Source organism: Sinocyclocheilus grahami, unplaced genomic scaffold (genome assembly GCF_001515645.1).
Source record: "Sinocyclocheilus grahami isolate Dianchi unplaced genomic scaffold, SAMN03320097.WGS_v1.1 scaffold593.1, whole genome shotgun sequence".
Lineage (NCBI taxonomy): Eukaryota > Metazoa > Chordata > Actinopteri > Cypriniformes > Cyprinidae > Sinocyclocheilus > Sinocyclocheilus grahami.
In genome coordinates this window covers 590,620-613,824 of record NW_015505772.1, presented here as the reverse complement: position 1 = coordinate 613,824, position 23,205 = coordinate 590,620, and the positions used below count along the sequence as shown (strand labels likewise).

Below are 23,205 nucleotides of genomic sequence, written 5' to 3'. Positions count from 1 at the left end.
AGTGACGTTTGTAGGGTAGAATTTTTTGGACTTTTGCAAAAATTGGACCATGGATTTGTTTATTGTTCCATGAGAGAATGATGAATAACTTAAGACTGTGATTCTGTCTCCGATAAGGAGAGGTCAGAGAGTTGCTTGGCCAAGGCTACACATGAGCTTAAACAAACTTGCTGTGTTGATCTGTTTATACCTTGACTGTTCATCTACAACACAAGTTGATAACGGACTGGGCCTGGCAAGAATATTGTGACTCATTACGAGAGAATTATTCCCATAGTGCTTTGTCAAAAATGTTTGGTACAACACCAAAAATTAAATTGCAATTTTGTGAATAATATTTTAGTCATTATTTAATGAAAATATCACCCTCTTTCCATATTCAAATATGCTGCATCAAGCCAGGTTTGACGTTAAAACTGCAGAATTCTATTGGTTTTAATGTGCCATATGGTTGGTTCGTTTTTAATGCATGAAAATTCTAACGAGATACAAGAACTATAGCATTTCAGTCAAATTTTTCCGTCAGTAACAACATTTTATTCACAAAAAATTTACAAGAGAGTGTATTTTGTGTGTTCAACAGGTAATTCTGTAACTAGTTAGCTTAAGCAACCCAACTAACGTGACATTTACAAAAGAAACACGATTTGTTTGATAGTTATATTTGATCGCAGAGACCGTTTAAAGGCAGAGCCGTGTCGATATGTGCAAAAGACAGTAAAAAAGCGTTCTAGTATGTGTTTAGAGAGAGAAGATGACTGGGGTATTAACTAACCTCATGCACACTGAGGCCACTGTGCGCTCTGGATTTGGTGGCTAACCCAATCTGACGGCCCGGTTTAGAATAGGCCTGCAGGGAACCAAGTGTTTAAGGTAGAAATTTACAAGGCTGTGTTGTTTCTTCATCCCGTGCTAGTCCGGCTCTGTGGAGAGAGATGGTGAAGCCACCCCTCCACACCCCCCAGTCTCCATAAACGTCAGTCTCCTTAATCTCACATCCACTGCAGTAAATATAAAAAGTTGTGAAGTTCACAGAAGCTGGCACCTATTTCCTCAACATTGTTTTATTTGACCGTAGCAACGTGAGAACTAGCTGAACGTGTCATTCAGAGTTATAATACTGTTGAGATATATCATTTTGGGCGATTGATATTGAGATATTGAGATTGATATGTGTGCTCACATTTGTTTTCTTCAAAGGATGGAGGTGTTTTGGCCCCCTCATGTTCTGTCAATCCCAGGACATTAGTTAAACGTGCATTCTTGTTGTCACCCTGCTCCAGAGGTCAACAGGTCAGACTCCTTAACTGGTTGGTATGAAGCTGTGCATCTTCAATTTCATAAACTATAAAGCTCTGGGGTTTTAAAGATGTTCTGGGTAACTTCATCCTTCAAATTGGTAATCTCTGCACCTGTGTACATGGCTGATAGTCAGAGTTAAGACGACTTAACCAGTTTTGCTAGTAAAAAAATTGTGATTAATTGGAAAGAGTTCCATTACCCTTGATAAGGAGTTTTTTCTTTGTTTCATGAACAATAACAAAGAAACAAGCAAAATACATTGTTATGAAAAGTAATTGATTTTAATTTAAAAGTAATTTGATTTCAAGGCTTTGTTGACAAAATATAACAGGAAGGTAACACTTTAGTATAGGAACAATTCTCACTAACTAGTTGCTTATTAGCATGCCTATTATTAACATGTTGGCTGTTTATTAGTACTTATTAAGCACATATTCTGCATGACCATATTCTACATCCCTAATCCTACCCAATACCTAAACTTAACAACTACCTTACTAATTATTAATAAGCAGCAGATTAGGAGTTTATTGTGGCAAAAGTCAAAGTTAATGGTTTTGTTAATAGCAAGAATTGGAACTTTAGAATAAAGTGTGACTTTATAATATTTTTTTTACTTTTGTTTTATGTTCAGTTTTTTTTTTCGTTTATTGAAATAAAGTAAAATATCAAATAAATACAAATATGATAAACTATAAAAATAAAAATTCTATATAAATATTAGATAAAAAATGGAAATGAGAAATGTTGCCTTGACAAGTAACTGAAATAAAATAAGTTAAATTTGAAATACTAACATACGGCAACTAAAATGGAAATACGTACAGTATACAGTGAAATAGAAAAGACAAAAGGACATAAAAATTAAATGTAAACAAAAATTAAAATGAAAACTGAAAAAACAAAAGCAAAACAAAACATTAATAAATTGATTTAGGTTCATGTTAATTTCATATGCAGTACATACACACAAATTAACATTAGTTGATATACTGTGGACAAACCTGAATTAACAATTCAATTAACATTAATCTAGATAAATAATTTGTGTTAAAAATTGTTGTCCATTGTTAGTTCATAATGCCTAATGCATTAACTAATGTCAGAGAATTGAACTTAATTGTAAAGTGTTACCAAAGTATTCATTCAAATGATCCAATCATAATATGTTGCAGTGGCAACTACCTGCAACACCCTGGTTACATATGACTATCATGTGCAGCAAACAAAGTGTTCAGCTCCTCAGAAGTCAGAGCTGTATAGAGCTGTGACTACATCGCATCCAGGGTTTGAATTTAACTTTTTCACTCACCAGCCAATTTGGCTACTAAATTTTTAAGTTACCGGCCATTCATAACATTTACTTGCCAACTAAAAAAAAATTACCAAAATAAACCAACAGCTTGTGGCAGTCTACACTGGATGTGACAAAGCAGACGTTGCAAATCACTTGAACTTTGTGTCAGTGCGTCATAAATAGAACGAATCATCAGTTTACTGTCTGGGATTTGTCATGTCGCACTGCATCCAGTGTAGACAGCATCAATGATCATAATGGGTTCTATGTTGCCGCGCTGCTCGCGTCTGTTGTAGACACTGTGTGAGTCTTTAGTCGTTTTCAAAGGAAACCAGCGCGCCGTTATTTGTCGGGGATGTTCAAGTAAGCTAGATAAGATGCTGCGCAATTAGGCTGTATTTAATATATCATGATGACTCACGAGTTCAGTATTTGCACTAAATATGCGCAGATTTGGCTTAAATGAACTTGCCCAAGAAATTAATGTCTGAACATCATTTATGAAAAGTAACTTGCCAAATTGGCTAGTGATTTGACAGCGTTACCCGCCACAGCTGATTTTTACCCGCATTTGGCGGGATGGCGGGTGTTAATTTCAAAACCTGTTCGCATCAGTACTAAAGCAGAAAGAAGAAAGAACGTTAGGGTGTCTCATCACGACTTTTCTTGCTCACATGCGTTTTCTCTGCCTTTTATCTCACACCCAGTGCTGAGCTGAGCTGAACATGACCCCGCAATGGACTGCCAGCTAAGCTTGATTAGAGGATCTCTGTCTCTTATCTGGGGACTCTGTAGGAAAAAGAGAGATGGCAGGAGACAGAGAGAGAATGTAAAGAAGTGGCTTGCAGTAATGTCCTTGTAGAGGTCTGTAACATTTCAGAGAGGTATTGCAGACTGGAGTGGGTTATGTTTTGGAGAGGACAACCATTCTTCCTGAATCAAAAGAGAAAAAACTTGTTATATATAGTACATTAGCTTGATTATGAATTAAATCATCCAAGTGGAATTCACGGCTGTGAGGTATGAACATGCTGACCAACACTCACAGACACTCCCAAAGGGTCATCCTAGGCTGGAAATACGTGCAGCTTGGGAGTCAATGAAGGGGCAGACGGAACTTTCAATTCCGGGAGTTTTCCTGGGACAGGAAAAGAGGTTCACTGAACGTACGGAACAGAGACTCATGGAAGGAAGCATTCATTTGAAACATGCTGCTTTGTCTTGTGCTTTTAAGCAAAATATTAAGGAGATGCAGAGCTGTTCCCAGTCACAGTAGCTTTGTTTTCGCAGACGGAACTCAGAACCAAACAGTCATAACATGCCGTTTTTGAACAATACCACCGGAGTCAATTCTTATCGCTCTGTTTATTTGTACTTGGCCTATATATTGGCAGAGGATTTGGCATTACCTGTGAGTGCAGATTCTGTTATGCTTTTTTGCAACACTTTATTTTGTTTTGCAGCAAGATTTAAGAAACATGAAACAAATGTAATATGTACAGTATATCACTGGATAAGAACACATGGAGATAAATAAATATATATTTATGAATTTATCTTGAACTGCAGAGTATGTAAAAAAAACTATAGCACAGGTCATTGTTGTTACTGTGAACTACACAAAAAAATCATAATTTTCTTAATCATAATTTTTGCCTTGATTTCTGGTTATGAATCTCTTTAAAAAGATTAATGTACTTGAGAAGACTGCATAAGATATAAGAATATTTTTTCAAAGAAAATATTTTTGTTAATTAAAACAGGAAACAACTTTTTGCAGATTACTAATTATTAGTAGTATTAATAATATAATAATGTTGTTATATTATATTATTATGAATAACTAATTTATTAGTTAGTTGGTTATTAGTTATAGGTTACTAATTCTATTATTTTTGCTTGTATTTGCTTGTAAAATAAAGTTTAAAAATGGTTAAAAAGCTTGTACATCTATTTAAACAAGATAAATATTCTAAATATTCTTCAAAGAAAAAAAATTTAAAACAAGAAACAATTAGCAGATTTCTAATAATTAGTAATAGTAATAAGTATATATATATATATATATATATATATATATATATATATATGTGTGTGTGTGTGTGTGTGTTTGTGTTTAAAATAATAATAATATAAAATTGTAAGCTCTATTCTAATAATAAGCTCTCATTCTCTTATTTTTTGCTTGTAAAGTTTTTTTTTTTTTGTGCAGTATAGTCATCCTTAAAAGAGTAACTCTTTCATCTATTTGTCCACAGTGGTAAACACCTCCAGACAGCCCTCCTAAATACTAAAGTGTTGCACTAAAAGGTCCAGCTGATCTGTTCAGAGCCCACCCTGAAACCCAAATCCACTTAAGAGGACTTTGATCAGCTAATCACCTTCCTGCTAGCCCTGTTTGACCGCACATATCATGTGATGATGAGAGCTTTGCACCCTGACTAGAAGTCTTTTATTTTGTTGGCAGCTCAGAGGCCCAGAGGCACAGTGATTCAAAAATAATCTCATCCTCCTCGGCTTATATTGGCACACACAACTACTCTCTCTCATTTTTCCACAACACACTCCTTAACTCCTTGTTTGCCTCCCATGTGTGGGAATGTGAGAGAGAGTGTCGATCTCCTACCTCGCTCACACGTCATCTCCTCTGTGTGTGTCAGTGATGGATCTATAGTAACGGGTTCGATTAAACTGGCTGTGGGGACCCAGCAGGTGTGAGAAACGAACATCCACCCAGCGTGGGTCCCGTCCTGGGAGGTGACTGCAGAGGGGTCCCTGTTATGTCTACATGGTTTGATGTGACTGTTGGCTCTGTTTGCAGTGTTGTACAGATGTGTTTTGTTATAATGGGACTCATAAAGCAACAGTTTTGGGAAAGGATTAATTCTGAGATAATGTAGTTTTGTGTGAAGAGAGACTTGAGCATGAAGAGGGTTTCATTTCCATTGGAAAGGACACAGGCAGTACTAACGCTGATGAGAGCAGGGGCTGGAAGGACAGCTTTAATCGAAACAGTGGTACTTATAGCGGCAGATATTCCTGCCTGTCATACCACAAATATGGCAGTTAAATGGCAAGAGGCAATTTCAAATATGTGAGAGGTTTATTGGTGCAGAATTGTGGGTGTGATGTACTGAGATGGTATCTTTGGAGTTAATCATAAATGTAAGGAAACAGACAGTGTGAAAGCCTCCCAGGCATCTTTTCTAATTGAGGTCATGATGATGTCATGCTCCTCATCTCTTTTATGAGACACTGACTTTATAGACGGTCTACAGCTGGAGAATTTAGGAGCTCCACTTTTCTCTCCTCTCCAACATCCATTGTCCTTCTTTGGTGAATCTAATGAAAACTTTCCATTATGTAAAGAAAAAATAAATTGTATATTCATAAAACAAATGAAGCTCAAGGGCATTTAAGATTTAAAATCTAATTTCAGTGATGGAAAAAATATTTTTAACAGTAATTTTAATGTAATGCATAAATTCTTTTTTACATTTCTTTATTTTTTAAATATTTTTTATTTAATGCATTATTAATTTATGCACCTTTTAAAATATATTGAATATTTACGTTTATACATACTTGTATATGCAATATATATACGTATGTGTGTGTTTGTGAAAATAATTATTTATTAAATAATAAATATTTTATTCATATATTTGTAACACTTATTCATATGTATTTGGTAACACTTTATTTTAAGGTGACCTTGTTACACATTACATGTACTTACTATTATAATAACAATAAATTATGCATAATTACATGCAAGTAACCCTAAAACAAACTAATCCTAACCCTAACCATATAATAAGTACATGTAGTTAATTAATATTACTCAGTACTTAAATATATAATTTAGGGCTATCCTCGATTAAGGATTTTTCTGGTCGACTAGTAGTCGTTAATTTTAAGCATTAGTCGACTAATCTGACGTTTATTAATAAACTATTTAAATCATAATAATGAGCCTTTAATTGCCAACATAGCCTAATAGGCGCTCAAGCACACGCATAAAGCTTGCCACAGTGCCCCGTATAAGTAATGATTATGAATGTGTCAGGGAAAAACAGTAAGGAGACAGCATTAACATTTTAATAAATTGATAAACTAGTGTTTTTTTTGTTTTCGGCTTAAGTCAGTTGATGAAGTCGGCAACACTGACTCGTCATCTCCACAATAGTGGATGCGCCTGTATGAATGTTTCATACGGATCACATAATCTGAGAATATTTGTTTTCCATTTGAATTGGTTAATTTGAACGTAGACATTTCACTCTCTATAGATATATTTTTAATGTCTGTAACAGACCGAGACGGCAGAATCGCATCCTGCTTGCTTTCATTATTTTACAAAAGCGTGTTTTGTTGTTATTGTGAGTGCAAACAAATAAACATAGATTCTTTAGAGATTCGAAAGATGTATTACTCTTAGCTGTATGAGCAAAAATGGCGGAGCAGCTATTTAAAGAGCAAATGACCGCTCCGGCGCCTTCATCTGTGCCTTCATTGAGTGGCCATGGAAAGTTGCTAATACTTACATATTTCAGATAATAAGTCAAATTTGAGGTCGATGATTGATAGATGCGCCTGTATGAATGTTTCATACGGATCACATAATCTGAGAATATTTGTTTTCCATTTGAATTGGTTAATTTGAACGTAGACATTTCACTCTCTATAGATATATTTTTAATGTCTGTAACAGACCGAGACGGCAGAATCGCATCCTGCTTGCTTTCATTATTTTACAAAAGCGTGTTTTGTTGTTATTGTGAGTGCAAACAAATAAACATAGATTCTTTAGAGATTCGAAAGATGTATTGCTCTTAGCTGTATGAGCAAAAATGGCGGAGCAGCTATTTAAAGAGCAAATGACCGCTCCGGCGCCTTCATCTGTCCTGCAGCGAGCGCGCTACTGTTCAGCTAACACACTCCGCACAGACACTTGAACAGCTCACATATTTCTAGATTAACATTAGATTGAGTGGCCATGGAAAGTTGCTAATACTTACATATTTCAGATGATAAGTCAAATTTGAGGTCGATGATTGATAGGCGAGCGTTTGGATGTACTGCCCGATGTACTGTATTGCTATAGACTAGCCGTTAACAATATCTGTCCGTCATGGACTGCGTGACTTTGCCTGTGGATTTTTTCCCCCTGCAACTAATAAAATATGCCTTTTCTAGCCGACTAACCATTAGCCGACTATTAGGGGGCAGCCCTAGTATAATTACACTGTAACAAGGACACCTTAAAATAAAGTGTAACCTTGTATTATAATTTGTTTTTTATCAAACATTTTATTTTATATTTACAGACAACATTAACATATTAATCATATTTAAAAAAATATATATATATCTTAACCAAATGCATTGAAAAAGGAAACTTCTGTAATATACAGATATGCACTAATTTCTCTGTGGTTGTTTTAGCGTTTGCTGTAAACCCATTTGTTTGGTAATAAGAGTTGGCAGTGGAGGCAACGTTTTGTGGTTTGGTCCTCAGGGGACGATTCCAATTAGACTGATGTCAAACACTGGTCAGATAAAAGCTTCCTCTGGTAATGTTTTCTAATAACCATAAAATATGTCATTTTAATTTCTTCTTCTAAAATGCAGGCACAACTTGGATCAGTGCACTTTAAGGTCGAGCGATTCTCGAGGACAAGGTCTTGATTTAAATGTTCCCTCGGATGTTTCTCGCACCCGCACGCACATACAAACACACGTGTGCTTGTGCATGCATGTTACTCATCTCTCCCTCGCTCCGCTCTTGGCCTGACTCTCTACGTCCCAGCTGGAGCCTCATGACCTTTGACCTGTGCGCTATCTTGTGCTCAGCCGGCTTGTTTTTCTTGGCCATTCCCAGAGCTTTAGGTAGCCAAAAGTGAAGAAAATAGAGTGCAAGTGGGACCAAGCTGGTGTGCGCTGTCTGGAGGATGTTTGTGTGTGTGTGAGTGGGAGGGTGTGTGTCTGTGACTGCAAGCGATTTATATGCATGAACTTCTTGTAGGTTTTGTTAAAGATGCATATGGGTGTGCAGGAAATGCTGTACCACTCTGATAATTTATGACCTGTTTTCCACAAGGGAGAGACTTAATTATCTGCTGAGCGTGGGGTGTAAACCGTCGTGGTCCGTCCGTGTCCAGAGGCCGTGACTTGGCTGGTGCATAGTCTTAGACAGTGAGGCTGTAACGGTTACATCCGGACAGCAGGGATTCGCTGACAGCTTTATTTTGGTTTGTGTGCCCCTGCTAAGCTCCTCGGAAGTCCTTTCACAACAACAGGGCACCCCTGAGGTAACAGGTGCTTTACAAGTTTGAATTCTCCCCCAAACCCTCCTTTGAGAGAGGCACATGTGTGAGGAGGTGGGGATTGATTGGGGAGCATGTGTGTGTTTGGGGGGGTTGGGGGTCTAAATGCTCAGATCTAATTATAATTTATAGCCAGAGAGGTAATGACTTCAATTACTCTATAAAATCGACTGCGTGTAGAGCGAGAGAGTGATTTTATTGCTCAAAGGTTGTTTGTTCAAAGCTCAGGGGATTTAATTCAGTTTTGAGTATCAGATGTTTCTCCTAAATATAGACATGAATGAATCAATAGTTGACATACAGTAAGAGTGTATAGCTATAACAATGTGTATGGAGATACACAGTAAATTGGCAGAATTTTGTTTAATGGTCGGTTATGTGAAATATATTTGAGTTAATAAAATACTCAAATGATCAGTGCACTTTATTAATTCTATTTGACCAACTTGTTGTTGAAATAAAACAAAGCAAAATTGTTATGAAACTTAAAATCTTAAAATAAAAATAATATAAAATAACAAAAAAATCTTATTAAATTAATTAATATAAAATAAAAATTAAATGTAAAATGTAAATAATATAAAACATAAAATTAAAATAAAATGTAATATTAAAATATTATAAAAACCAAATTAATTAAATTTAAATATAAATGAACATAACATTTAAAATTAAAATGAAATAAAATTAAAATAGAATAAAATATCACGTTAAAAAATAAATGTAGAATAAAATAAACATTGTAACATTTTACCCATGTCCATCCATCATCCATTTCATTTTTACATTTTACATTTGTTAAATGATTGCAGGACAAGAAATATAGTTTTCTGCGGTTGTACCTGTTTTAAAATTAAAAAGCTGTTTTTCAGTGTACGTCATTTTGGTGTCATTTGAATCATGTAAAGATCTGGACTTTAAAAGGGAGGTGTTATCTATGTTGGGAGATTTTAATGAGAAATGTTTGAGTTTGTACTGATTTTTCTGACTTTGACAACAAACTGGTGTTTATACAAATGTGAGAACAGTATGAGTCATTGTCAAGATCTCTTCTGAACCTCTAGCGGGAAATTTATGAGATTATTGAGGCCTGTTTCTCATGGGAAATCTTTTTTTTTTTATCGTATAGGGAACAGTAACCTGCTTGGAATGTGATCTGAATAAACTGCAGCTATTTCTTTCTTCTGTACCATCTCTGATTCCATAACTCTCTCTGTAACTCCTTTCTGGTACATGATAGTTCATGTAAATAAATAATGTCCTGTTCCACCATCAGTGTAATACATTAACACAGAGCTTTACTAGTGTAAAAAGGAATGTCTTATTGTTTTGACGGTTTCAAGAGATCTTCCATCTCTTCATCTCTCTCGCTCCATTTCTCTTTGCTCCCCAAACAATCTTTCCTCCATTAATCCACATTCCCCGGGGTCCTGATCATTGATTCATATATTCATACATCTCCATTGGGACCCTGACTGGGATTTTAACCCTTTAAATCGTTGTTTCAATGATATGCTGTTGTATATGATGATCAGTAAGCTTGGTTTCTCTATTTCCACACTCACAGAGGTCTTGATCGGTCAATGCAGTGTAAATCAAGTTAAGCGAACTATACTGCGCCCTTACAAAACCAAAATCTAGTTATTGTTTGACTGAGAGAAATATGTCACTTTAACCTTGGATTTTGGCGGCTTACACAGTTGTCAGCTATCAAATTGGCCAGCATTTATTGTGATTTCTGTGGTCATGAAAGTGTGCATGAGTCACCTTCTACAATCTGCTGTGTGTGTTCACACTGGCCTAATTCAATATGGCTTCCATTAGACAGATCGGTGAGGTTCTGCTCAAGTGTTTTTCAAGGCCTTAACACTAAGCAGGACTCTCAAGGGAGGTGCTTTCTCTCTTTCCCTTCCCCCTGTTTCTGCCTTCTAATCACCTTTTTTTCTCCTATTTCCCCCCTTCCCTCCTTCTTTCTCTATTTCTTTCTTCCTCTCTCTCTAAATGTGCATTGTATAAGTGAATTCTGAACAGCATTTGTGCCTATGACCTTTCTATCAACCTTGTTAAAGTATGGATTCGTTCACCCTCTGTGCTTTTTAACTTCCTTCACTATACAACCAACATGAACATCAGTAAATATTAAATCTGGGCTATTTATATAAAAATAATAAACATTGTGAATATAAGAATCGTTAATATCACAAACAGCGTTAGAGTTGGTAAGTTCAATTCATTTTTATGAATCAATTCAATCTGTCCGTTTCAGTGAATCACTTCCCAAGCTAATTTGCATAATCAATTTAAAATGTTCATCAAAGTCACTATGCGGCATTTTCTACGTATCACCATGTTTTAGTAATATATTGTTGTTTATTTCTGTGTATTGGTAAATTGGTACCTTTAAATTAATCTTTTTTTTTTTTTTTTTTTTACTAAATATTAATATGATTTTGACTGTATTTTGTTTTAATATTTTGAATGAATGTATAATATATACATGAATTATATAATTATTTATTACAGTTTTCTGAATATCATCAAAGGTCTGAAAAATATGTGTGTAGCTACATTGCACAGCCCGGCTACAGATTTATATTATATTATATTATATTATATTATATTATATTATATTATATTATATTATATTATATTAAACCCTACATAGTTTAAATTATATTTTATATAAAACGTTTATAATTTTTATATTATTTATGAATTATTCTTTATCATTAAGATTTTAAATGAATGTATAATATATACATGAATTATAATGATTTTTTATAGTTTTCAGAATATCATCAAAGGTCTGAAAAGTATGTGTGTAGTTACATTGCACAGCCTGGCTACAGATTTATGTATATTATATTATATTATATTATATTATATTATATTATATCATATTATATTATATTATATTATATTATATTATATTATATTATATTATATTATATTATATTATATTATATTATATTATATTATATTATATTATATTATATTATATTATATTATATTATATTATATTATATTATATTATATTATATTATATTATATTATATTATATTATATTATATTATATTATATTATATTATATTATATTATATTATATTATATTATATTATATTATATTATATTATATTATATTATATTATATTATATTATATTATATTATATTATATTATATTATATTATATTATATTATATTATATTATATTATATTATATTAAACCCTACATAGTTTAAATTATATTTTATATAAAATGTTTATATTTTTATATTATTTAGGAATTATTCTTTATCATTAAGATGGTCTGTGCAGTACGTCTGTTGTAAGCCCACATCAAAGGGACTTCGCAAAAGCAGGGCTCTGGTTGTGAAATTGTGCTGAACTTCATATTTACACGTATTAAAGTAATTTCTGCCACAGTCAAGGAGCAGAGAAACAATGCACAATGCCTGGAAGCCTCTTACACACACTTGCAACTCAATGACCAGCGCTTGAACTGACCTCACAGGTTACAGTAGGTGGTCCCATGACTTCTAGAAAACTTGAATTTGTGTTGATGTAGTAGAAATGCTGAGAGGAATGCCAGGAATGAAGTGGGTATGTATCTCAAATGTTGGTCAGTAGACATTTTTCTTTTTTGTGGTGAAATCGTTGGAACAAGGTCAAGGGATGTGGTTTGAAATGATTTCCATCTTTCATGGGGCTCCGTCATGCGGTGGTGATAAGACCTGAGTCATTAGCTACATGAGATAGGAAAATGATGTAGAACCGACCCGCTCTATATTATATTATATTATATTATATTATATTATATTAAACCCTACATAGTTTAAATTATATTTTATATAAAATGTTTATATTTTTATATTATTTAGGAATTATTCTTTATCATTAAGATGGTCTGTGCAGTACGTCTGTTGTAAGCCCACATCAAAGGGACTTCGCAAAAGCAGGCTCTGGTTGTGAAATTGTGCTGAACTTCATATTTACACGTATTAAAGTAATTTCTGCCACAGTCAAGGAGCAGAGAAACAATGCACAATGCCTGGAAGCCTCTTACACACACTTGCAACTCAATGACCAGCGCTTGAACTGACCTCACAGGTTACAGTAGGTGGTCCCATGACTTCTAGACAACTTGAATTTGTGTTGATGTAGTAGAAACGCTGAGAGGAATGCCAGGAATGAAGTGGGTATGTATCTCAAATGTTGGTCGGTAGACATTTTTCTTTTTTGTGGTGAAATCGCTGGAACAAGGTCAAGGGATGTGGTTTGAAATGATTTCCATCTTTCATGGGGCTCCGTCATGCGGTGGTGATAAGACCTGAGTCATTAGCTACATGAGATAGGAAAATGATGTAGAACCGACCCGCTCGCTCCATACTTTGGTCTGCACTCTCTGGGTTCGCGTAATTGATTTCAGGCCTCAGATGTTTTGTTTTTCTTCTTACGGAGCTTAAATCTGACTCTTCCTTAGGTATTTTTTCCTGGATTCAGTCACATGTGGGGAATAGTTCTTGTTAGCATCTTTCTTTCACTTTCTCAAGTGCTATCCTGTATGTTTTCCATTCTTGAAACATATGGCACTAACTTTTCAGAAACATTACATTACATTTACATTTAGTCATTTAGCAGACGCTTTTATCCAACACGACTTACAAATGAGGACAATGGAAGCAATCAAACTCAACGAAAGAGCAATGATATGCAAGTGCTGTAACAGGTCTCAGTTAGCTTAACGCAGTACACATAGAAAGGTTTTTTTTATTATATAATAATAAATATATAATATATAATAATAAACAGACAGAATAGAAAAAGAATAGAGCAAGCTAGTGTTAGCTTTTTTAAAATAAATAAATAGAGTGCAAGTCTAAAAGGGGCACGTTTAAAAAAAAATTAAGAATAGAATTAGAATGGAGAATGCTAGAGTTAGAGGGTCAAATAAAGATGGAAGAGATGTGTTTTTAGCCGATTCTTGAAGATGGTTAAGGACTCAGATGCTCGGATTGAGTTGGGCAGGTCATTCCACCAGGAGGGAACATTTAATTTAGCTGCCATAATCAAAGCCAAATGTGACTGTCAATGTAATTTCTCTCACAAAGGGGCTTTATGGTTCACGGATACTTGTATGTAATTTGTAAACTTACAGATGAGTGTGTCTCCCATCATGATGCTGGCGATTTACTCTGCGGCAGAAATTGTTTATAACAATTACAAAACTTGCTGTTATAGTTTGGGCGTCTGGAAACTCAAGGTCACTAACTCTGCCAAGCGTTGGATTTTATTTATAACCATTTTTAAATGGATAGTTCACCTCAAAATCATCATTTACTCACCCTCATGTCTTTCAAAACCTGGAATGACACCAAAAAGATATTTTGAAAAACATCTCAGTCAAGTCAGTGGGGTCTAATTTGGTTTGTTCATTAACTTTCAAAATGTTCATTAGTTTTCAAAATACCATCTTTTGTGTTCCACTAAAGAAAATATTTTTGGGTGAACTATCCCTTTAAGAAGACTCATGTCATGTTACAGAAGGTAACAGATTTGCTCTCTACAGTCCTGTAAATAAAGGCCAAAATAAGTCTTACAGATGCTGTAATCGACTTCCACATAAACTTCTTCATTTCTTCTCTTGGGGTTCTGAATGATTTACCTGAGGCCTGCATACCTTAATAACTCAGTAAGCTCAAAAATCTCTGTGCCTTTAAGTCAAAGTGATACCGTATGAAGCACATGTCCATTATTTTTGGGGGAGAACACCGTTTGTCTGCCCATGTTTATGAGGCTTTGACAGATCATGCTTATCCACTGAACTCCCCCAGACCAGAGAGGCTGTTCCGCCCCTTCCCTTCCCATACTCAACCCATCCTCCCTCATCCAGAATAGCTGTCGTGAGGCGTATGACTGAGCTGCTGCTGTCACTGTGGAGACTGCATTGAAAAGCATTGTAGGTTATATATTAGTGTCAGTTTATGCTGCACTAATGTTGTTTGGGTTTTTGGGCGGCTGCGTAATTAAGACCACACTATCTGAGAGGAGACGGCGAGAGGGGAAATTAGGATGGCGGTGCCATAAAGCCATGTTTCTTCCATTCTTTCCTCCCCCCAACCCCCATCCTCATTCCCTCTTCCTTAGGGCTGGGATCATTTACCGTAAGAGTGTTGAGATGTGAGGCTAATGTCATTCGAGGTCAGGGGTTGGGGGATGTATGGAAGGAGGAGGCAGTGTTCTTTTAGTTTCTGGCCTGCACTTTGTCAGCATCACTGAGGTAATATCAATAAATCAATGGGTTTGTACTCAAATTATGGGCAGGAAACGACATAAACTACGGTGTGCTTCAAGTATAAGGGTTTGTTGAAATATGTTTGTTTTTTTTACGCTGGTAGAACATGTTCTTACATTAGAGCAATGTCTACAGTGGCACAGTGGCAAAATCTGATTTTTTTTGCTTGAATCTGACACAGATTGGAATTCGTTGCACACGTGTAAACACAAAAATCTGCACAAGATCAGATTTTTTTGTATCTTATCTGGCCCACTTCCAAATGTGGATTTTAATTGGATACATATCCTATATGTGGACATCCGACCTACGTCTAAACATACATATACGATTCCCTGCAGAACTCCTTATGCAAGTGCTACACATTTGCCCATAAATACAGTGATTTAATGTTGCATTTTATTGAGATGAAAACTTTATATAGGTAAGAAATGGCACGTTCATCAGCTGGTTTTCAACCCCTGCCCTGTGACTGTTATAAATACAACAGCTTTGCTACATTATATTTCTCAGCAATGAGGTGATAACATTTTAGTTGTTGTAATTTAACCAACAAGCTTCACTTGTTCGCAAGCTTCACACTCGCTCACGCATTCTCTCTCTCATTCATTTAAATAAATATCATCTTGGTGCTACTTTATTTCACTAAAGAATTCTACCTCTAACAAGCTGTAGATAAAATAAGAAATGAAAATTACCGTTATTTTCCAGTCTTTATCTGTTCAGTCAGATTTTGTGCTGCAAAACATCCATGACAGGTGTTGTCCATGCTGGCAAATAATAATAAAAAATAATAATATTTTTTAAGCGTAATCCAAAAAATGTCAGGCGAATACTGACTTTATGAAACTTTCTTGATGTCATTAAAAGAATAATGATTTTAGATTTTTAAGTAATTTGTATTATTTATTAGGAAAGAAATAAGCAGTATTTTTTTTTTTTTTTTTTAATACGTTTTATATATTTTCAAAGTCATATGTAACCAGCATACACTACCACTCAAAATTTTGGGGTCGGGAAGATTTTTTTGAAAGCCTCTAATGCTCACCCAGAATGCATTTATTTGATTAAAAATACAGTAAAACAGTAATATTTTAAAAATATTATTACAACTTAAAACAACTATTTATTTCTGTTTTAATATATTTAGAATTCATTACTCCAGTCTTCAGTGTCACATGATCCTTCAGAAATCATTCTAATATGCTGCTCCGGTGCTTAAGAAACATTTCTTGCTGAAAACTGTTGTCCTGCTTAATATTTTTGTAATATTATATTCTTCTCAATTCTCTAAGCTTTCTAATCTTTGAATAGAAAGCTTAAAAAACAGCATTTATTTGAAATAGCTTTTGTAACATTATGAATGTCCTTCTTTACTCTCACTTTTTATCAGTTTAGTGTGGCCATGCTCAATGAAAGTATTAATTTCTTTAAAAAAAAATAGAAAGGAAGAAAAGAAAATATTACTGGCTCCAGACATATGAACAGTAGTGTGAAATATACTAAGAAAGTTTCTTGGACGCACTTATTTGTCACTAACCCTGATATAAAATAGTTTTCCTTATGTGTCCTTACACAATATATTAAATATTTTCCTTGTGATGACATGCTCATCTCTTATAAATGGTAATGACATTCTGGAATTTTTTCAAAATGGTTATAATCAGTGCATGTAACAGAAGAGTTGCTGTCCCCGGCCAGACCTGATGAGGAACTCTGGCCAGATCTGGGAGAACTTAAGCTCTCAAGGCTCTCTCACATTCATTAGAGGCCTAGCGGGGATGCTAATCAGCCTGCATTTAACAGGATTGGTCCCCAGGCTCCATCAGAACAATCACATGAATCCACTTGGGATAGTAATCCCTGGGATAGTAAGGTAGATGTGCTTCTGGTGCATTTTAGAATACGTGTTAACAATTCATACAAAAGAAGAGTGACTGTATAAGAGAAAAATCAAACATTTTCTTCAAATTTGCCAGAAATGTGGAACTAAGCAGAAATGGTGTCTTCTAAAATACCCTCTGATGTCCCATTGAGCACATTGCCCCCTAAATGGAGCATGCAAATGTTTCCAAACCTCAGTTGCCAAAGTAGAGGAATGAATTATGTATAACATGTTTGTGCTTTTCTCTTCTGTGTACATACTTCTGCCATGAAATACAAATTGGAAGCAACCAACAAGCGCTGCATACACTTCAAAAGCATACACAAGTCTGGAACAAAGACCAAGGCCAGATCTCACAAACTTGTAAAAGGAAAATAAGACTCTTGTGGCATCTTGCAATAGCTGTTGTGAGGAAAAACATCCACACTGTACCCTTCCTTTATTGTAAAACCACTAAAATACAGCCTTTTATATTCTCTGTAGTGATGCATAGCTCAGTGCCTCGGAGCGAGATGCTCTTGCCCATAAATTTTCTTAAAGGTGCAGCGTGTTACACAAACAGTGCTGAGTGGAGTCAGCCAGTGCGGTTTGCAGTTGTTGAGACACAGATCCATTGAGGAAGAGAAGTGGTTGGAATCTGTCCGCTCTCATCTGTTGCCAGTTTAGAGAATGTTCTGGACTGTCCCCGGTCCATCACTGTCCAACTTAATTACAGCTGTCTTTATGAAAGTTTAATGGCAGAATGGTGTGTTCTGGAAGTCATGAATTTTCATTCATAAAAGAGTCTGAAAGCATTTCTCTTTCTTATTTAGTTTGTGTCTGGGCTTGTGCTTTTTGAATTCCTAATACATGTTTTTTTATGGATTTGTTAGAATTTTAATCTGGCCATTGCTAACAATTTTCCTATTTTTAATGAAATATTGTTTAGGGAATATTCCTCACATTAAATCACCAAAGAGAAAATGTTAAGGTAAAATCATGAAGATCTGCTTTATTATTGCTTTTTGCTCTCAAAACATAACTTTGAATATAATGGGATGTTATGTCTATATCGTATAATACTTGCAGTATTATGGTATTATGGTTCTTATGGTATATGTTTCTTATAGCAAGCAAACACTTGGTATAAATGAAAACATTGTTGTTATTCCATATTTTAGTATCATTATCCCCAAACTGTCCAATTAAAACAACCTGTCACATCCTGTGCACAACATTATAAGAAAGTATCGATCAAAGGTCTACTTGTGCTAATCAATGAATAGTCCATTTGCACTGCAGTCCGCTAATTAACAGTAAAGCATTTATGAACAGTGCTTTCTGCTGATTCATGCCTGGATCAAAGAACAGCTACAGGCTTGCTCCAATATAACCACCTCGCTTTCATCACTTCTTACAATAGACCTCATATTTTAGCACTGGCATATGAGTGCCAGACCAACTTCCTCTTTGAACTACCATTTGCCAAATGTGTGGGAAGCACTGGCTCTGTCTGGCCTTCATAACACTATATGTCAGTAAAGGCTCCCATTAATTAATAAGACTGTTTGTGGTTAGTCTGGAGTATGGTGGTTAATGATATATTGAACAGGAGAGTTGATTTTATTTATGAGTTATATTGATCTTTGATTATCTGTGATCTGTAATTTTATTTATTTATTTTTTGGGATCTCCATAAAATAAAAGTCAATGGACAAAAATAGCTGAAACATTCTCTCTGTGGTGGTAAATGATGTATTGAATAGGAAGAGTTAGGATTTTGATTTATGAGCTCTATTGATCTTTAATGATCCGTCATCCATTATTCATGTTTCCAAGGGAACGGGCTATTTTAAAATATTTAAATTCCCAAACCAATCTATATCAACAGAGTCCAGGCCCTTCCCCTAAAGGGAAAAAAACTTGTTAGATCTACGTTGAATCGTTAATTTGTGTAAATATGTTTAAATATTGAGCTAAATATCAATAATGTCTTTAAAAAAAACTGTGTGAATTCTGCAAAGTAGAATTCTTTCTTCTGTTCTTTGATTTGTTTTTGTATGATTTTCTCTTAAAAAGATATTTTTACGAATGTTTAAAAGTGTTTTTGTTTTTGTCCATTGTTATTTTGGACCCCACTGACTGCCACTTTATGGACAAAAAAACAGTTGAAACATTCTTCAAAATATTTTCTTTAGATGAAATCATTCAGGTTTATAACAAAATCACAAGTAAATGATGAATGTTATACTTTTTTAGATAACTTAAAGTTGCTTGCTGTGCCACACAAAAGTATAGGTCTAGATATACAGGGACTAGATTTAAACGGCGACTTATACATGAGAGCACTTAAAGATAGGCGTGATTTCATCTTGAATCAAACGTACTGCAACTCACAGCCTCTCACAACCTCTTTGAAAAGGATCGGCAGAAAGGTCACGGCGAAGGAAAGGACATCCAGAGCTTAGCTCTCAATTAATCACATCCAAAGCACTGCTGCTTATCTTGATACAGACCTGAGACCTTGTAATAGTGGATTCTTTTACTTATTTTAACCCCTGCGATTTTAAGAAGCAGATTCCCTTGGGAACGAAACGAGAAATCGGAGATTAACCAGGTGATCTTGAATTACAGATATCAAGGGTTGTGTGCATTAGCGAGAAACTCTATAAGTTTGCTGAGACATGTAAAAATAACACAAATTTTCCTGTTGCACAAGCAGTGACCTGTAATAGATCTGTTGTCTTATCTGAAATTGTTTGTGTGTGCCTGTGTTTGGGTCAACGGGTTTATGCCTTCAGTGTTTTGCCTTCAGTAAAAACGCAGATAAATTACAGCATCAACCTCTTGACATTGGATGCGAGCAAGAGATAAACTCAAAGATTAATAATTTAGACCACATGTTAGAGACTGTAAGCAATGGAATAACAAACCATTTATTGCTCTTGTAAAACTGCAGTGACCCAAGACAGCAGACAGTTTTGTTGTAGTTTGCTGTATAAAATTCACATACGTAGACATTTGTCAGCTTGAAATAACTGAAATAGCTACTAGAATTTAGGAAATTCAAACCGTTTGACCCCAAAAGACATTTACAGTGTAATGCAATCACTCACTGATGGTATTTTATATATTTACATATATTTATAGAGCTTGTTTGATGCATGTTAAGATGTTCTAGAAATCTATCTAAATATCCTCGTAAATGCACACATATTCTGCTGTATGTGTTTTGTAGTTGCGTTTTTTTTCTTGTCTGGTATGTAATTTTTCCTCTCAAGGTCTTAACTTTATAATATGGGGTGCAGTGGAGCGGCACCAGGCGAAAAAAGATATTACACTTTAGTTGCTGAGATAAATTCAGTTATGTAGGTCAAGATAAATGTAACTAATATTAACTAATAAGAAACTGCGGTTTCCTGACTCATTATTTATTGCGCCAGTTTTTGAGAGGTTTTAATGGAAAACATCTACCACATGATCATACTACACACAACCCTTCAATTACAGATTTGCTCCTTTAATCAGAGTTCATCTGGTTAGTTATTATGGCAGAGATCAGCCTCTTGAGACGTCTGCAACCTAAGAAAGCGATGAATTACGGCGTATGGTGTTAAGTCCTATTAACATTTGTCCCAAAAGTAGTTTTGGATAGGGAATGGATGAGTCTCTCTTCATCCAGACAGAGTTATTGCAATGCGTTCACACAAGTCGAGTTCAGTAATAACAGAAAGACTAAGTGGTGGTTGAAAGTTCTAGTTGCTTGTTATGGGCTGAATGTGTCTCGACAGTATTGATCTGCTGTGAAAAGCGTAGGGAGATAGTGATTTGTTGCTTGTGACGCTGAGAAGCCCTCAGAGTCTGTCGTTTAATTTATTGATGAATAAGGAATGGAGTGATGCAGATGGGAATTCTGCCTCTTGTCAGGACTGTCAGATTGATTGATGCCAGAATGGAAGATGGATTATTGCACGTGTGCAGAAATACTGTACGGCTTTACACTTAATTGCTATTGATGAGTGTGCAGGAAATCTAGACGGCCCACTTTCAGTCTGCAGACTCACTGACCTTTTTATCTCTTGTGAAGCGTGCAAACTCTATGTATGGATATTTGCTAAATAATTAAATCAATAAATAAAAATATACAATTTCATGTGTATAATATTATTTATTATTCAATTATTTGTTTATATTATTATTTATTATTTATTGTTAATTGTATTGTGTGTGTATGTATATATATATTTAATTTAGATATAATTAACATAATAATATAATACAAATAATAATATAAATGATACATTATATAAATATATATCATTTATTTAATTTATTAAAAATTGCATAATTTATAATATTAAAACTAAATAAATCACATACGTTATACATTATTATACATATGATATAATTTGTTTATTTAATTGTTTGTAGTTGTTAATTGTTAATAAATGTTAATTTAATACATCTTAATTCATTGTTCCATAGTTAAATAATAATTAAATCATATAAATTATGCATTATATTATTGGCAACCTTTGATAATGTTCTTTTTTTAATAAATGTATTTATTTATTTAGTAGTTTCATTTATAAGAAAATAAATATCTATATAGGAGAGCAAACATGTCCCACCAAATTACAGCCAGATTTTGTGCAGTGTCAGAGAGTGTGAACAATGGATATGCTTTCATTATCAACTCATTCCCTGAAGATAAGACCTAAACCCCTCTGCACCCAGAGGGCCCGGCTGCTTACCGAGCCCCTTAATGCTTTTTCACCTGCACCTTGTTTAACGAAGGAGACTTCGTCTCATATCAGTTTGAGATTTGTGCCACCCTACCAACCTCTCAAACACACATATTCTGTTCAGCCCTCTGAACCCTCATGCCCCATTACCCCACACACCTGATCCAATCATCCACAGCTTAACCACAGTCTCTCTTGATGTTTAAATCTTATTCCTTTTTTTCTAATTCTTTAATACACTATAAATTATTAGCTCTAGTCTGCTCTGAAATGTAGTGTAGAGGTCATACTCACCAGGTGGGTTAGACTTGTCATTTCTATCAGCGTCCTGAGAGCGAGGCCTGGCTAGCACAGCGTCCCAGGACGAGTCATTATTGCAGGTGCTTAATCCCACCCACTTTACCCAAATATCCCAAGAACACAGGCAAACATGGGGCTTTGATTTGTCAGAAAGCTAGTATTTCACCACACGTAATCCCAACAGGAAATAATAGCGGTAATGGGAAAAACAGATGGAAAAGAGTTGACCACTGCAGAGCAGAGCTTGAGCAGCCGTGCTCTCATTTGGACTGAGATCTGGCTCCATCACCGTCGGGCTCCTCAGGACACGTCAGCCACAGCAGAAATTCACCTGTTGGTCTATCACTGCACACTTGAAGTATTCCCGTTATACCAGAACACCACAGCAAGCTGCTACGGCGTTCCAGAACGGTACATAAAGTGCACGTGGGAATGCAATGTGAAATGTGGACAGCATTCTCTGAGCAGGTGTTTTGATTTTGATTTGTAATAATTGCACCTTAAGTTTTCCCATTTCAGATTTTAAAGACAAGTGACTTGCTTTTCCATTCCAATATCAAGCTGAGATGCAACTGTAATGCAAAAAAGAATAAAAGGAAAAGAAATCCCATTCATATTACCATAATGCATCCAGATGTTTTTCTTTTGACATTTTTTGTAATTCTCATCATTCTCAATGGTAATGTATAAATATTTTAGAATTTATATTTTTTATAGAAATAAGATATTTGCATTATGGTAAAATAAATTAGAGTTTATTTTATTTTTATTTAAATGTATTTATTTAAGGTAGTATAATAGTATAACAAAACTGTATCTTGTCATATATAAATACTTTGTGCATTACACGAATGGTTTTTATTTGTATTTTTATTAACATCTATTTATTTAAACAAATTATATTTTTGCAGTACAACAAAAAAATTATAAATTCTTTGCTATTTATATTAGTTTTAGTAATAAAAACTACATTATAATTAATGAGAATGTTTTAATTTAAATCAATATATATTTAATTTAAATATATATATATATTTATATATATATATATATATATATATTTTTTTTTTTTTTT

At 34.6% G+C, this 23,205-nt stretch overlaps 1 protein-coding gene across 1 annotated transcript in view; it reads left to right on the top strand.

Moving 5' to 3' along the window:
* The first annotated feature begins 3,441 nt into the window (after nucleotides 1-3,441).
* LOC107557233 (protocadherin-16-like) overlaps nucleotides 3,442-23,205 on the top strand; it is a 48,187-nt gene continuing 28,423 nt past the window's right edge. Inside the window, exon 1 of the mRNA XM_016240581.1 lies at nucleotides 3,442-3,463. The gene's annotated coding sequence lies outside the window, so the exon portion shown is untranslated. The remainder of the gene's footprint in view (nucleotides 3,464-23,205) is intronic.